A 17,997-nucleotide genomic window follows, 5' to 3' on the forward strand; every position below is an offset into this window, starting at 1 on the left:
TGCCAAGCCTTGGGTAGTGGAGTCAAACTAATTGGAAAGCATTGAGAATAAAAAAATAAATAAAAGGGTGGAAAAGGAAATTATTCTTAAGCTACCCATACGCGCATTTTGTGGGGTAAAATTTTTTTATTGTAAGGTCTGGTAGTGCTTGGGTGTAGGAGCAGGCAAATGGGACTGATGGGTATTTGGTGAATGTTTCACTGTTAGAATAATATAATGTCTCTGAAGGGTTTGAGTTGTGGCTGAGAATTTGGTTCCATTGTATTATTATATGGAAAGCACCAGACATGGGGGGTTTGCAGGAGATGATTCAACCACCTCAGCTGTTCCTGAAATATTTACCTTTTGAGAGATTTTGATAAAATGCTTTGAAAATGCAAGGCTGTTCTTTAAAATAGCATATATATATTTTCCAGACCTGCAGAAGTGTCTGTAACCTTTTGTGATAATCCAACTATACATGTAGTTTTGATGTACAGACACCAGCAAGGAATATGCATTTGAGGTATTTCACCATATCCATTTGGATCTCAATTTAGCCACGAATGCGAACAAATATCCTTTTTATGCATTAAAGTATTACAAATTTCATGTGAGTAAGCCATTTAAAACTGCTGCACAGCACTGTAACTTGGGTTCTGAATAAGTATCAGGCTTGTGGAAAAATATTGAGCAGGAGGTTGATGATTAAGTTGTATTTTTCTGTCTCTTCAGTGATAAATACAAAATTAGTATGTGCATGTGGGGGTCTCATGGATGTCAGCACGCCATGGACTTGCCTTGTGTCAGAATTTTTACCCTTCAAGCTTTTATAATCAATTGTGAAATAGTGAAAATGGAGAAATACTTTATAGCCCTATAGACTTCTGTAGACTCTTGTGAGTTTTGGACTTACTTATTGTGTAAGTCTTGCAGACCTTAAACAAAATAAGTATCTAGTAAAATGCCCAGTTGTTGCCTGAAATACTTTATTTCTAGAACAAGGGAATATTTTATGAACAGATAAAAGGCACTGGGCCAAACCTTCCTGTTAATGGTTTGTTTACATAAATTACACCTTCTGCTTTTCTTCCCAGCCCTTTAACCCTCTTGTGATTTTTCTAATTGCTGCCATCAGTAATCGTTTCAAGTTTGATTTCTTATTGCTTCCATACTCTTCAGAGAAAAAAACTTCTTTGTTCTCTAGTAACTTGTTTTCTGAGTAGTAGTAGTATTATTTTTGTGTTCCTACTATTTGAATTCTAGAAGTGGGTGTTTTAAAACAATTTTATCAAGTTCTTTCATACTTATAAAGGCATCTATTCAATAGAACAAATCAGAATTCTGTCTTAATGAAAGGTGGAGGTGGAATGACTCATTTCTGTTGTTTTTCCACCTGGGGTCAAATACAGATTTACAGAAATACTTAGGTAGGCCTTGCATGTTACCTGCATGTTTTCAAACTGTTGAAATATCATCTAAAAAATTTATTGTAAATTCTAAAATGCCAGGCCACAAAGACATAGCTACAGTGGTCAGCATATGCAAGTGGACAGCAGCTGCTCTGCTTGTGCTGTGGGTTGGTTGCTCTGGACTGGAAGTAGATATGAAATATAGTTGTGTTACAAAGAACATCATGTTGTTCAAGCAGAATTTAGGAGGATAATGTCCATCTTTCTCCATGTTTTGGTCATAGCTCTTTTCTCCTTTGGGCAGCCATGTAAGGGATAGGGAACTCAGATTCAGCAAGCAGTAGTATGCTGTTGAACTACTGAGCAGGTACCATTCAGCAGTGGTTGTCCCAAGCTCTGTCAGGCCAGCACGAAGGTAATGTATACATGAGTTGGATGGTCTAATATATTGTTTAATTTCATGTGACACAGCTGAGATTTAGGGCACTGCTTATAAATTATCTCTGCAATGGATTAAATGAGTTCTGTAAATTAGTCTTAGTAAAACTCTTCTCCTTTTATTCTGAGAGGTGATGTACCGTGTTTAATCCAACCGGTCACCCAATTATTTTTGGATTTAGTCTGATATAACTACACTTTTTAGATGATGCTTAAGCCTGTTATTTCTAACTATTAGTGATGGCGTATAAAATAGAAGTAAAATTTTTGAAAGTGTCTGAAGAACTTCATACAGAGGCAACTGTACTAAAGTAAAATTGTATATTAGGCAGAAGAAAACCTTACAGAGCAGTTGATGAGCTATGAAACACATGAAATTATAGCAGGCTGGAGAAATACCATTTTTGGAGAAATACCATTTTTAGGGAAATAAGCCTGAGAATAAAGTGAACATCAAATGCCTTTTGAAAATGCATTTTAATAGAGTCAAGATAAATTGAAAGACTAATGAATTAAAGCTAGCATGCTAACTGGAAATTCCTAACTGAGAAACAGGATCACCTCCATTTTAGGAAAGGGAAAGGTATTTGTTAGCACTCTCAGTTACAGGGAGGAATTGCAACAGACTCCTGAATCGAAAATGAGTTGATAAGATAGAAGGCTAAATTAAAGTTTTTTAACAAAAGAAGGAAAAGCATTGCCAGGTACTACTAGTTTAAAGGCTCCAAACTGCTTGAAGATATTTGCTTTTTGATCAAAGGCATTACATGTTTTTGGAAACAGTATCTGTTTGGATTATTCAGGAACCGTAATTATTCATTTAGGGATAAGAAAATAGGAAAAGCTTTCCTTGAGGAACATAGATTATTTAATGTGGAATGAGTGATGACTTCTTGTGGAAGAAGCAGAATCTTGTAGGTAAAGTGTGTCTTAACTCACTGCTGTGAGTTTTGAAGGGCTTTGATGTTCTAAATTAGGCTATTTGAATTATGGCTATCCAGGACAAGGTGTGTGTCTAGACATAGTCTCTGGTAATCTTACTACATTGTAAGAATGACCTTTCTTCTTAAAGTGCTTTGGAAAAGAATCCTAGACATGCATACTGTTACACGTTTACACTTGTATTTCTATTTTAAAATGTAATATTCTAGTTAGTTTCAGCTGAAAAGTCACTGTTTGACATCTCAAAAGTCTGAAAATAGAAATTTCCTTCCAATTTATTTTTTTAACAAAACAAAAAGCAAAATAGGTACCGAAATCAGAAAGTGAAATAGTAATTTAGTCCTATATGTATCTATTTTAAATCCAATCATAATGGCTCTTCTGAAAAGTGCCCCCCGCTTAAGGGTTTTCTGTCAAATATTCTTAGATCCTTTGTTATGAAAGGTGAGATAAAATCTATAATTCAGTGTTTGTGAAATGTTCTTCTGGCACATTTCTAGAGCTTGGCAGTTCAGTCCACACCGTCAAACTTAGACGTCAATATTTGCTGAGGCTCTGTGCACAGTTTATTACTAGTCAAGCCAAGATAGAAACTGTCTGTACTATCTGTACTCAAAAATGGAATCCTGATGTGCAGGTAGATGTAGTAAGAGATGTAGAAGGAATAAGAATAAATAAAATACAATTTCATGAATGATAATTTGCTATCTACTGTACAAGGCATCGGGTACAAATACAGATAATGTTCTGTTTTAAAAATTGTACTTAAAAATTGCCATTTGGGGTTTAACAAGGGAATCACTGAATTTAAATGCTGTTTTTTGTAATGAGCTATCCAAACAGGACATTTAATTTCCAAAAAAATAGCAAACAGAAAGAAAAATGGGGACCACCACAGTTCACAAAGCAGAGTTCTTAAGTTTTGCATTAGCTACAGCAAAAATATAAACAGGTAGAATGTGTAGCAAAAAGAAAAATGGAATATATTAGTTGTAGTATTTGCAGTAGATGTCCTCAGTCAGCTGAAACTCTTCTCAGATCGGCATATCTGTCAAATAAAAAGGAGATTATAGCCCTGTGTCCCAGATCTAATAAAGATTTTCTATTATTTCGGGAAGGAATACGTTCTTGCTGACATAATCTAAAAAATAAAATATGCTTTTCATCTTTGATTTGTATTTACTTGGAAAGAAAGAAGCAGAAACAGAGAAATCCTGAATAACAAATTCTGCCTCAAATCAAAAAGTGCTTTTTTCTCACTGGGCCTTACTATTTCCAATACTTAATTTTTCTCCTGGGAAATGAACACTGCAATTGTAGAATCATAGAATCATAGAACACTTAGGGTTGGAAAGGACCTCAAGATCATCTAGTTCCAACCCCCCTGCCATGGGCAGGGACACCTCACACTAAACCATCCCACGCAAGGCTTCATCCAGCCTGGCCTTGAACACTGCCGGGGATGGAGCACTCACAACCTCCCTGGGCAACTGATTCCAGTGCCTCACCACCCGAACAGGAAAGAATTTCTTCCTTATATCCAATCTAAACTTCCCCTGTTTAAGTTTGAACCCATTACCCCTTGTGCTGTCACTACAGTCCCTGACGAAGAGTCCCTCCCCAGCATCCCTATAGGCCCCCTTCAGATACTGGAAGGCTTCTATGAGGTCTCCACGCAGCCTTCTCTTCTCCAGGCCGAACAGCCCCAACTTCCTCAGCCTGTCTTCATACGGGAGGTGCTCCAGTCCCGTGATCATCCTCGTAACCCTCCTCTGGACTTGTTCCAGCAGTCCCATGTCCTTTTTATGTTGAGGACACCAGAACTGCACACAATACTCCAGGTGAGGTCTCACAAGAGCAGAGTAGAGGGGCTGGATCACCTCCTTCGACCTGCTGGTCACGCTCCTTTTGATGCAGCGCAGGATACGGTTGGCTTTCTGGGCTGCGAGCGCACACTGCCGGCTCATGTTCATTTTCTCATCGACCAGCACCCCCAAGTCCTTCTCTGCAGGGCTGCTCTGAATCTCTTCTTTGCCCAGTCTGTAGCTGTGCCTGGGATTGCTCCGACCCAGGTGTAGGACCTTGCACTTGTCATGGTTGAACTTCATAAGGCTGGCATCAGCCCACCTTACAAGCGTGTCAAGGTCCCTCTGGATGGCATCCCTTCCCTCCAGCATATCAACTGGACCACACAGCTTGGTGTCATCGGCAAACTTGCTGAGGGTGCACTCAATCCCACTGTCCATGTCAGCGACGAAGATGTTAAACAAGACCAGTCCCAACACCGATCCCTGAGGGACACCACTTGTTACTGGTATCCAGCCAGACATTGAGCCATTGACCACAACTCTTTGTGTGCAGCCATCCAGCCAGTTCTTTATCCACCAAGTGGTCCATCCATCAAATTGATGTCTCTCCAATTTAGAGAGAAGGATGTGGTGTGGGACAGTGTCAAACGCTTTGCACAAGTCCAGGTAGATGACATCAATTGCTCTACCCCTGTCCATCATTTCCGTAGCCCCATCATAGAAGGCCACCAAATCGGTCAGGCAGGATTTCCCCTTAGTGAAGCCATGCTGGCTGTCACCAAGCACCTTGTTGTTTTTCATGTGCCTTAGCATGCCTTCCAGGAGAATGTGCTCCAAGATTTTACCAGGCACAGAGGTGAGACTGACTGGTCTGTAATTCCCCGGGTCTTCCATTTTCCCCTTCTTGAAAATGGGGGTTATATTTCCCTTTCCCCAGTCATCGGGAACTTCACCTGACTGCCATGATTTTTCAAATACGATGGCCAGTGGCTTAGCAACTTCATTTGCCAGCTCCTTCAGGACCCGCGGATGGATTTCATCAGGTCCCACGGACTTGTGCGTGTTCAGATTTTGAAGATGGTCTCGAACCAGATCCTCTCCTACAGTGGGCCCACGGTCTTCATTCTCACAGTCCCTGCATCTACCTTCTAAGACCTGGTGGATGCAGTCAGAGCCTTTGCTAGTGAAGACCAAGACAAAGAAGTCATTCAGAGCCTCAGCCTTCTCCAAATCCTGTGTAGCCAGTTCTCCCAAAAGCTTCCTCAGGGGGCCTATTTTGTCCCTAGGCTGTTTTTTGTTTGCTATGTACCTGTAGAATCCCTTCCTGTTATCCTTAACATCCCTGGCCAAGTTTAGTTCTAACTGGGCCTTAGCCTTCCTAACCTGCTTCCTAGCTTCTGGGACAACATCCTTGTACTCTAGTACTAATAGAAGGAATGGATTCATTTTGAAATATTTGTTTACACAAAAAAATGCTTAAATACTTTTTACAGGAAGAAAAACTTCAGTAAAGTCCATAGAGATTTAACTAAACTTTTCTTTACTCAGAATGTAACAAAATCACTGCACTTAATATATGCTTCAGCACTGATAGATGAAGCATGTGTCTTGCAGCTATTAGAAACAAATCTGGTTTTTATGATTATGGGCAAACAGTCTGAAATTATTAATTGACTACAAATGAGACAGCACCCACCAAGGTCAGAGAAAACCAAGAAAAAGCCACCCACCTGTCATTGGGTCAGGCCATGTCCTGCTATGTGCATGAGGAGATGGGATTTCTGTGCCTTCTGCTGCTGCCAGGAGCTGCGGGCCGTCAAGCAGGTACTTAGTGGAGCTGCAATCCACTGAAGCGCAGAGCTTGGGATCCCCAAACTTCCCTCATCCATCACCACACTGTGTGCCTTCATACCAAAGACAGACTTCACCTGTGCCTGTGTTGATTGTGTCTGATGAAATAGACTTTATTAATTGTGTGATGACATAGAGGCTTTGTTAATTGTGTCTGGAATATAACAAAATGTGGGTGCACCCACTAGGATCTGGGGTTTCCAAAGGTGGTTTTTTTCATCTTCAAGTTTCCTCTCTGTGGTTTCCAGCTGAGGGTGTTTATTAACAGTGCCAAGCCTGGCATCGAAGGGCACAACTTGTCCTTAATGATCATGTGTAACTGCAAAATAAGCCGTTTCAGTTTTTCACAAGCCAGTTTCTGTATAATACAGCAGACTGTATTTAGCACTTTGGAAAATGGATAGGACTGGGTAGGAATTAAAGTACAAGAGTGATCAGTATTATACACGTTACGTTTCTCATGGTGTTTGTGTCTGTCAAATACTTAGGGTAATGTATGGTTATAGCATTCCTCTCAAAAAAAGAGAGGAAACCTGAAGTTAAGCTCTTTTTACTGCTCAAGCGTTCAGCTTATATTCCCCCTCACCTGCTTAAGTAACACCACAAAAAGAAAAACCCGGCAAAGCAGTGCAATGACTAACTTTTGCACAAAGTAGATTAATCTGGCTTTTTTTAATTAGGACAGTATTTGACATCAGCATATTTAAAAGTTAGTGTAGAAAATGAGGAATAGTGAGTGCAGACTAGTCACTTCCATTTCATCAACACAGACTCTGTTTTGAGTCAAAATAAGTCAAACATTGCTACTCAAAATACTACTTTAAGAAAACAAACCCAGAAATGTACTTTTTTTTTAAAGAGTGATGCAATTAAGCAGGTAGACACAAGAAAACATGTGTTAGTGTGAGATAATTTATACCTTAAGGGCATTGTTGCCTAGGAAGCGTGCTATCTTACAATACCAAAACCTTTCAAGAGTCCTATTGTGGTTAATAAAATAGCAACCTGCATAGAGGAAGGAATAAAGAACTAGCTACATGAAGCAGCTAAAGCAGTCCTTAACTGAAGTGTTTAAGACAGTTCCCATTAACAACAAAGTACTAAATTTATAAGAAGAAAATTAGTTACAGGAGAGCAGAACTTTAAATGAGTGCTATATGGTATGAATATATATTCATTTGCAACACATGTTAACTCTAGAAGAGTAGTTATGTAGTGTATTTAAGAAAAAATGTCTTTTAAGTTACCCTAGCAGGAAATGGCAGTCAGCAAATAAAGATGTCACATATGCAGACTGTAATAACAATTATCATTGCATCATTCTTTGAAGTGCAAATGAGCAAATTTACTTGCAAACACTTTCAAGCTACTATTTAAAAGGAAGACAATCCAACAAGCATCTTAAAACCAATTTTCTTTAAGGAAGACATAGGATAAAATGTGATGGATTAAAACTAAGTAGAATGCTAAGATTAAAAAAAATGCACCAAACCCAAAACCCGTTTATTTGCAGCCACTAATGCAAATGATATGTAAAGTTTTCATGTGGAATAAAAACAAGAACAAGCCTGAAATGCTCAGAAGCCCTGTGTGAATTCTATGTGTTAAACACTGACCTGTATCTGTATGTTTCCTGCATCTTGCATGGCTTTTATAAAGAGAGTAAGGCTGATTCATTATTGAAGAAATAGTTGTGATAGCTAATTCAGCACTTTAAAAACCAATAAATTATTAAGAATAAGTCTTGCCTACTTGAAGTGATAGGAAAATTTACCTCATATATTTTGGTTATGTTCATTTAATATTTTGAATATAGTACTTCTCTTGTAAATGCAATTCCCCCTTCTCCCCCCCCCAAAAAAAAAAAAAAAAAAGAAAAAAAAAAGAACCTTCAGTCTTTTCAGTATTGTCTAAAGCATGATAGTCCAACCTAGGACTCATAAGTGCAGCTTGGAACTAAGTCTCTTGGATTTTCATTGTTGACTTGGCCATTCTGTCTCTGTGGTAGCAGGCTATTGTTTTTTCCTCACGGGCCACCACTCCTATAGAAATAAAACGGACCATGTCTTCAGCAGGGTAGTACTTGGGAAGTTAGTGTTCCCAAAGTTCTTGCACATACTGTTGCGCAAATTGTAAATCACAAATTATTTTCTGTAACTCTTTGCTAGGCACTTTGTAAGTTTTATATGTTTAGGAGCGTCCTGGGTTTACCAGTTAGCTGTTTTGCTCCTTCTTAGTAACTGGTGCAAGCTCTGTGTTTTGACTTCCAGCCTAGGCAGAGAGCTGATAACACCGATTGTTTTTAATTGTTGTTAAGTAATGTTTATTCTGGCCAAGGACTTTGTGAGTCTCATGCTCTGCCGGGGACGAGGGGAGGCCGGGAGGAAGCAGAGACAGGACACCTGACCCAAACTAGCCAAAGAGGCATTCCATACCACAGCACGTCATGCCCAGGGAGGTAACTGGGAGTTACCCGGCAGGGCAGGCTCTCTCTCTTCGGGGGGGTCGAACTCGTTCGGCGGTGGTATCGTATTCTCTTGTTGTTTTCTCTTATCAATATTATCATTGGTGGTAGCAGCAGTGATTTGTGTTATACCTTAGTTACTGGGCTGTTCTTATCTCAACCCATGGGAGTTACATTCTCTCAATTCTCCTCCCCATCCCTCCGGGAGCGGGGAGGGGGTTGGGGGGAGGGGTGAGTGGGCGAGCTGTGTGGATCGGTTTAAACCACGACAAGGAGATACACTCACTCTCACTTTAAATGACATGATTTCTGGGACAGTGTATCATCGTGTTTCCCTTTCTGAAAAGTGTTTTGATCAGTGGTCATTCTTCTAACAAATCACATCCTTGGTGCCAAATATAGCAGGTGACCACATCGGTAAAAACCAAGACAGTAGCAGGTCCTCTCTTTCTATTTGCCTTGCTTTCAGCACAATCACCTAACTGACGTGTAAGATGCTCCCCATTCGATGCCCTATAGATCCATCCCTACTTGGCTTCCTTATGCACAGAGAGGAGGGAGCACAGTTGCTAGATAGTTTTCCTTGTTTTAACATACATAATTTCAGTTACAATCATTTTTCTAGGTTTCCTTGTGAAGGTGTCAATTGTACCTCAAATAAAGTTTTTTTTTTTTTTGATAATGGGAGGGAATATATTCTAATGCCTTCAATAAAGCAAATATTTTTCATAGAAATTAGCCTCAGTGCTGCTTCTTTATAGATAGTGAGAGTTGTGATGATATCCATTTTAGAGCATGGCTGCTTCAGTTTGCATACCAGAAAAAACTGCTTGAAAGACATTCAGGACATCTTTTTGAAGAATATAAAGAGTTGGAGCTTGTTTTTTTCTATAGTCTTTTTACCTGTCAGGGCTAGAAGGTGCAAGCATGTATAAAAATTGATGGTGCTATACAGTGAAGTCCTTGTTACGGTTGAAGTAAAATACCTCTAGATGGTTATGGCTTCAGTACAAGTTTGCATGCATACTGATCTTAGAAAGAATAAAAATTAGACTTTGAGTTTCTTAGGCAACTTTGAATCACAATTTGTTTACCATAAGTTTCAGCATACGTCATAGTTGAGAAGAACTTGAGGCATATTTCAGTATTTTAGTCAACCACTTCCTGAAACTGTTGATATAAAACAGTTAAAACATTTTTAATGACCACAGTGAAGTTACTTCAGATTTTCCCTCTGTAACTAAGACAGAGAATGGTTCCATAATATTCCCTTTGATTTCACATTCAATAAATAGAAATTACTTTTAAACACAGCACTGGAATGTGAAATACACCTGAAATTAAACCTTAAAAGGATATGAATCAAAACTGCCATAATACTAAGTTCAATCTTACTCTTATTTTCAAAGAGAGCATCTTTTAGAAATTAAATTCTAGAGAGTTCCCAAATGTTTTCATCTGGACTATATATAACACACCGTCTGGAAACCGATATAGTAGTTACGGGAGTTACAGGAGTAGTTACAGATTTGTGTTACAAATACATTTTCCAAATGGTATTTGCTATGTAAAACTGCAAAAAGTGTTAGCTTTTCAAGGCTCATCCGTTTTCTTTACTACATGGTAGGAGAGATGATTCATCATCAATGGAGAGGCATGATATGATCTAAGCAGAACTAATGCTGCAATAGTTGTAGTGTTTATATTGTATGAGAATATATTTGAGTTTAGGTTACAACGTAAGCAGTATGTCATTAAAGAAATACAATGGAATTAAAATTTTGACTCATTCTGATAGAGTTAATCATTGACAATGTAACACCTTAAGAGAAGAAGATAAGATTGCCCTTTATTCTTTTTTATTTTGTCTCGTGCATCCAAAACCATCGATTTCCCTGAGTGCTCAGTGTAGCAGGTCCTATAGCACCGTCCCCTGGTCTTGTCAAAGAGGTGAGACCATCATAGCATAATGAAGCACATCCATCTTAGTTCTGTTCAAGCCTTCTACATGTTTAATTTAGAACAATTATCCATTAAGAGCCTTTCTGGTGCTTTACATGGCAAATCAGTTTTCTGCTGGGGAATGTTTTCACAGCCACACTGTTCCATGAGAATTTTTTCGATGATATCGTTATCTGGAAGTACTGAAATACTTCATTTTGGTTATGTTGTTTTATAGAAGCATCAGAAAGATGATGAAACATTGTTTGGTTTATACTAAAAAAAGGCTTTGCTGCTGTTGAATTTAGCATTTTGGTAGCATTAAAGGAAAACATTTCGGATTTTTTTTGTTTTGTGCACAAGTTTGATGCTTGGTTCCACTTCACAACAAGATGAAATTTGAGTTTCAGAATTTGTGTGATTCATGAAGCAACTTTTAAGGGTGCACTTTTGGTTAGGGAAATAATGGAGAAGTTGGGGGCTATATTGGCCAACCACAGAATATGATCAACACAGAGAATCTTCATTATCCAGTCAAATTTTCACATCAGAAATGCTGACTGTACAGTCCTTAGCAGAGATACTGTCTGTTCCAGTGTGTTTGAATAGCAATTAGGGTAAGATGTTTCCATACTAAAATTACTGAATGATCTCTGCAACACCAAACTGCTGAATACCTTCTGCCTCTGCCAGATCTTCTGCCTTCCCTGATATGCTTGGCTTGGTGATCATCATCTTTATTAAGATTAGAGTACAGCACGTTTAGGCACCACCAGAACATTACATGAATGTATTTGCTTTGTATGTAGTTAGAGTTACTTGTGGGTGCTTCATCTTAAGAACCTGTGCTTGGAGCTGTAATTTTCCTCTATTTTCTCAGTGCATACATTTTTGTTTGATAAAGAAATTGTCTGTCTTTGTTAGCTCACTTGCTACAAAGAAGAAAACACTAGCAAGTACATCTGTCATAAGGGAAGCTCAATGGTGGTTTTAAACGTGTGATAAGGGAAAATTACTGAAATTTAAAAGTGTATTGACAATGCTGGAGTCTTGTTGCTTTCTTTCCCTGAGTGACAGTCATTTCTAGAAGCATAACTTGAGAGGGGAGCTTCATTAATATTCTTAAAAAATATGGAAACCAAAGTTTTAAAGTTGAATCTAAAGGTCACAGAATCACAGAATCCCAAGGGTTGGAAGGGACCTCAAAAGATCATCTAGTCCAACCCCCCTGCAAGAGCAGGGTAACCTACAGTACATCACACAGGAACTTGTCCAGGCGGGCCTTGAATATCTCCAGTGTAGGAGACTCCACAACCCCCCTGGGCAACCTGTTCCAGTGCTCTGTCACTCTTACAGTAAAGAAGTTCTTCCTGATGTTAACGTGGAACTTCCTATGCTCCAGTTTACACCCATTGCCCCTTGTCCTATCACTGGATATCACTGAGAAAAGCCTAGCTCCATCATCCTGACACCTACCCTTTACATATTTGTAAACATTGATGAGGTCACCCCTCAGTCTCCTCTTTTGCAAGCTAAAGAGACCCAGCTCCCTCAGCCTCTCCTCATAAGGGAGATGTTCCACTCCCTTAATCATCTTTGTGGCTCTGCGCTGGACTCCTTCAAGCAATTCCCTGTCCTTCTTGAACAGAGGGGCCCAGAACTGGACGCAATATTCCAGATGCGGCCTCACCAAGGCTGAGTAGAGGGGGAGGAGAACCTCTCTTGACCTACTAACCACTCCCTTTCTAATGCACTCACCTAAACTAATAAATAATCACTTTCTGTAAAAGAAAACAATAATAAATCAGAAGCATATAAATATATTCCAGCAGCAATTACTTAAAACCATGGAATGTCTGTTTCAGAAATAGTGATCGTCAAAGATATACTCTTTGCAAAGTCAATAAACAACAAGAACTAGTGAATCTGAGATTAACAACGTCTTCAGGCTCTTCCTGGCTGTCTGTGTTTGTGTGCTGCATGATAAACTGGTTATCTCTTGTTTGAGCAATATGTTTTATTGGCTGTTACCATAACTAGCAAAAAAGATCTGCTTCCCTGAGACACTGCTGTCCTGTAAGTGTAACGAAGAAATGCTGGACCTTAGACTACCATATTTCACAGTGCCTTACTGCATGGGAAACCATGCTGTGCAAGTGGGGTCAGGCAGGCTAATGGTGGACCCAGTGCTAGAGGCTGGCAAGCTCTCAAAAGACACAAAGCAGATGAGCAGAAGCATATGCTAGTCCAAAAATTTTACAGAGGAGCATTCACAGCGTTGCAAATTGTTGCCATGAATGCCATGCCATCCACAGCACTGTGCTTTGCTGAGCCTGTGGAAGGGATCAGCAATGTCAGTCTGGCAGCAGTAAAGGCAGCAGTATGGCAGGCATGAGGAAACAAAAGGGGCTATATGTAAGCAGGAGCTTCTATTCTGTCCATTGGATATTATTTGCTGAAACCAGCGCTATGGCAGGCATTTATTTGTCTGTTGGTGTCTGACAAGAGCTCATTTCTATGCATGTTCACATAGAATTAGCATAACAGAAAGGAGAGCTAAACCAGCCTAGTATATACTTAGTTTCTAAGTATAAAGTTTCTAAGTATAAACCTGCCTCATACAATGTGAAGTAGAAATTGGACGAGAATAATCTGCTTAAGTCTTCCCTCCTAGGTGACCTATATCCATTCTCTTTTGCATCTAGAACAATTCTTACCAGTCATATTACCACTACTCCCTTTCCTTTGTATTTTGGAGAGCAGAGTGGCTGAGTTCCCAGGCTATCAAGCAGTGGGAAACAATCTGCCCACTGCCATCATCAGACTATTTGCTAGTCCAGGCACGTGTACCCTCTGCTGCTCTCCATCAATTTCTTATCTGCCAAAAGGTACCAGGACAATTGTATTAATTGCTGTTGCCAGATTGAACAAAGTATAATTATTTCATGGAAAAATACTTTAATTTTTAAATTTAGGGGGTTTGCTGTCTTTTCTTTCCTGTTGCAGTAGAGGGCTGCTAGCTCTATTTATTAATCAATTGATTAGTTCATTTTAGCTCTTTTCAGGATGTAAGAAGATTTAGCAACATGTTTTTCCCACACCTCTTCATGCCCAGTCCCTCCCAGCATTGGGACTATATTGCATTTAGACAGCACAACTCTTTAACTGACTGACAAATCTTTATTCTCACCAGGGCCTCAACACAGAAATTGTCTGCTTTCACATTCCACTAGTAAACAGCAGCCTTGGTACTGGATAACTGTTTGCTTTCTGTATATTTACTGGTCCTCCCTTTAATTTCCAAAGAGAGGGTATACCATCCGTCCCTGAGTCTGCAGTCAATGGTTAAAGAAGAAATGGTGACCAACAACAGTTTACATAAAATATGTACAGGTCTTAAAATGTCACATGGAGAGGCCAAAATACAAATAAATAAATAGTTGTGTAGAGAGGCTGGGAAGAAGAGGAACAGAACTGGTTCGGATAGGTACGTAAATGGTTTTGTGTATGTGTTCCCTTACCAAGGTTGGGCTTTTTTTACATCTTGCTACTATTTATTCTTACTCTGACAATGTAAACAGCAAGGACGCAACAGGTGCTAAAAGTAGTATTCACGTCACCGTATACTGCTAGGCAACAGTAGGAACTTAATTTTTCTCTGCATCTCGTGAAAAGGTGCAGCCTCATCCTCACAAAGAGCTTCTGTACTTGCTAATCTAAGTTATGAAAGACCCATCCCATGTTCACAGCAAGATGCCATGTGTTCTCAGCTGTTTCATCCAGTGAAATTAAACATTGAAATGTACAGTAAAATAACATAAAGAATAGAATCCAGACTCCAGGACACAAAGTATTATGTATTACACTATTACCTACAGGCTGATGTTTTCACAACACTCCTATGTTTTCTACTCCCCAAAACCTACAGCACAGTATGGGTAAATGTTATCTTTATTACAGAGATAAGTACACAGCCTGTTACCTACCGAAGGTTGCATCACAGTCTAGTGGTCCAGCATTGTTCAGAATAATGCCTTTTTTTGTTATTCTTCTACCTGATAATGGATAGCTGAAAATTAATATCTCCTGCTTTTTCACATAAACTTCCAAATGCTTCCCATGCACCAGCAGGTTCATATATCAAACGGTAGCTCCGAGCATAATGAATGTGATGGTAGGGATGGAAGAAGACCGGAGTTTTTTGCAGAGGTTGTTACTTTGTCCAGGCTTCAAGAGACATTCCTAAAATGGAGACATTAGTGATGGCTCCATGATCATTGCCAGAAGCTGATATTGATGGAAAGAAAAATACTTTGCTTCTTAGGACTCATTTGATTAATATGGTACCAACTGTAAAAGCAGAAACACTGCTTTAAGTTCCTATAAAAATGTCATAGACAAAAAGCCAATCCTAGCTACAGGGCTGCAATTAATATCTCACAAATGCTCATGTGAATGTCTCTGGGGAAACAGAGCAGCAAAGGAATGAACTCAGTAAACTAAAATGTAGGGGAATTTATTTTCTCTAAGTTTTACTTTTCTGTTTGCTATGTTTACTGTGGTTGGTGGGAGCATAACCTATAAGATGTCTGCCATATAATATACTTCAATTTGCAATTTGAGAAAGAAATACAGTACTTACTATGGATGGTATGATTATTTTAAACCCAAGTGCTCCTGATTGCATATTAAAATGCATATTTAAATTTTTTATAAATCTTCATTAATGGATAAATCATGTTAGAGAATTTCAATTGTCAGCACAACTTATATTTTAATGAATTGTTGGAATTATCATCAAGAGGTAATAGATTTTGCTTTTGTTGTGACAAAGTGCTTGAGTTGCATATGTAAAGAACTACCATGAGAAGAACAATGACATTTTTACTTTGAGAACAGACCCAGTCGTAGACAGTTGTGCTGCACGTTTATTAACATTTAGAATAAATTAATTCATAATCCCTGAATAGTGATGAAACACTGCAGATGAAAAATATCCTGAATTGGGTGGATGTATCGAGTTGGACCAAAGATCAGTCTTACTTCTAACACAGTTCATTTGTGCTGTATGATGTAAGTGATTTTTATTGTGCCAAGTAATTGAGCATAATACAATCTTTAAAAAATTCTGATATTTTGGTAAAAGCTGAATGGGATTAGATTTTCAGTCAGTCTAATGCTCCAAAATGTAGGTTCTTAGAATTCTAATAACTTCATTTCTTTTCCATTTTGAAAATGTAGCCCTGCAGCAGATCTTTGAAGTGTAAACTCTGAGACATAGCAGCATTAAAATAATCATGGATCTGGAGGAAATAGCACAAAAAAAAAAAAAAAAACATCCAGCACAGCTTAATCAAAAATAGAAATTCATTTGAACTTTCTGTGGTCTATTGAATATTAAAGCATTTCATTTTTCAAATAACAAAAAAGAAGCCTTGAGCAAAGTTCTTATCATAGTCAGTGACATTTCTGGTGTAAAAGTCGAATATTACAATTAAGGATGAAAGTCTATACTTGGCTTCAGCAAACTTTCCTGTATCTTGTATTTTGTATTTATTGCTATTAGCTGAAAAATAGCTGGTCTGTGCTGGAGACCATGGAACACTGGGACCTGTCTGTTAAAAAATAAAAGTGCTAAAACCCCAAGATGACTAATTTGGCCAAAGTATTTTTATTCTGTAATTCCATGGCATTTTGTCATTAAATCTGTGTTTTAGGGATTTCTGTTATAGCCTGTGCCCCCATGCTAGGTGGTATCTCTGAAGATGAGGTTTTTGTGCAACTGCCATGTGGTAGAATTTATTTTCTTGAGATGGGGTTTCCCATTGGAGATGGTTCTTCTGGTGTGAGAATGACTGGTTAATGAGCAAATTCTGGTGGACCTTTTGCGTTCTTTATATCCAATCCTGCAACTTTTATCAGGAGTTTCTGTGGAGCATCACACTATGCTGTCGTACTTAGCATCACTAATTTTTTCTGAAGGATGTATTTTGGTCAAAATAACTAAATTAAATAGCTATTCAGGAAATCTGTGGTGATCAAAAGGGTGTTTTGGACATCAGTTTTCAGAGTCTTAAGCATAGAGAACAGTAAGAGCATGAGTCACTGAAAGAGCATTTTGAAATAGCAATGGTGAAAAAAACCATTTTCAAACCAGCTGTATATATTAACTAGTATTGTGTAGGAACACTTTGTGAGATAAGAAGCAGGTTGACATTGTTGCTGGGCAAATGTCAAAACTGTAAGTCACTGTGTCTCCACTGGCTGTCTTCCTGGATTCAAAATCACAAATCAAAGTGTATATCATTTATACATGTATTCCTGTTACCCCTGAATTATGACTTCAGGATTTTCCCCTGTGAAAATCCTCTGTGAATGTGAAGTGTCTAGCAAAAATTACATTGCTGCCTCACTTCCTCCATTGCCATCTGTGTGTGGGTGTCTTTGGGGGGCAGTATGGCAAGAATTAGAACCATTTCAGGAGGAAAATATCATATTTCTTGAAGATATTGAAGTGGAAATATGAAAAAAATCAATTGCTTGAAGCAGTAGCGTGGTGCAGACAAAGCCTTTTTTGTTGAACTTGGAGGTGTTTGTTTTTACACGCTATTTTCAAGCTGCTGATGTAAAAAAAATAGGAAGTAAAACTGTTTATTGTGGCAGAGATAATCTCAGGCATCTTTTACTGTGTTGAGTATCAAAGCGCAATTTGCAGACACTGATATGTGTATGAAAGAACATATTTGACTAAGTGATAAGCAATTTTGTAAAACTAAGAGGGCGGAAGCTGCAGTATGTGATGACAATGCTACGGAAAGCTAATAACATTGCTGTGGATAATGCCACTGCTACATTGTTGAATACTTTTTTTCCAGCTTGGCTTTTTTTTTCAAGATGTAATTGTCAAATCTGCAGAACCACTGCAAGTAGTAAGTATCTCCAGCTACGTACAATGTGTATTTGTATGTGTTCTTAAAAAAATCCTAAATTAAATGGTCTGGTTTTATATTATAAGCCGGTATAAACTAAGGTAATTGAGTTTTATGCAAAACATAAAATTAGACGGCTCTACAATTTATGTATGGATACCTACTACAGTTAAGAAGAGGTATAAAATTTCTTACAGTTGTTGCTCCTATCTACGAACACTGCTTTAAATAAT

At 38.5% G+C, this 17,997-nt stretch overlaps 1 protein-coding gene across 8 annotated transcripts in view; it reads left to right on the forward strand.

The window, feature by feature from the left end:
• The window catches only part of RGS7 (regulator of G protein signaling 7), a 285,204-nt gene that overhangs the window by 145,667 nt on the left and 121,540 nt on the right, over positions 1-17,997 (forward strand). The gene's annotated exons all lie outside the window — the stretch shown is intronic.

Source organism: Lathamus discolor, chromosome 5 (assembly GCF_037157495.1).
Source record: "Lathamus discolor isolate bLatDis1 chromosome 5, bLatDis1.hap1, whole genome shotgun sequence".
Taxonomy (NCBI): Eukaryota; Metazoa; Chordata; class Aves; order Psittaciformes; family Psittacidae; genus Lathamus; species Lathamus discolor.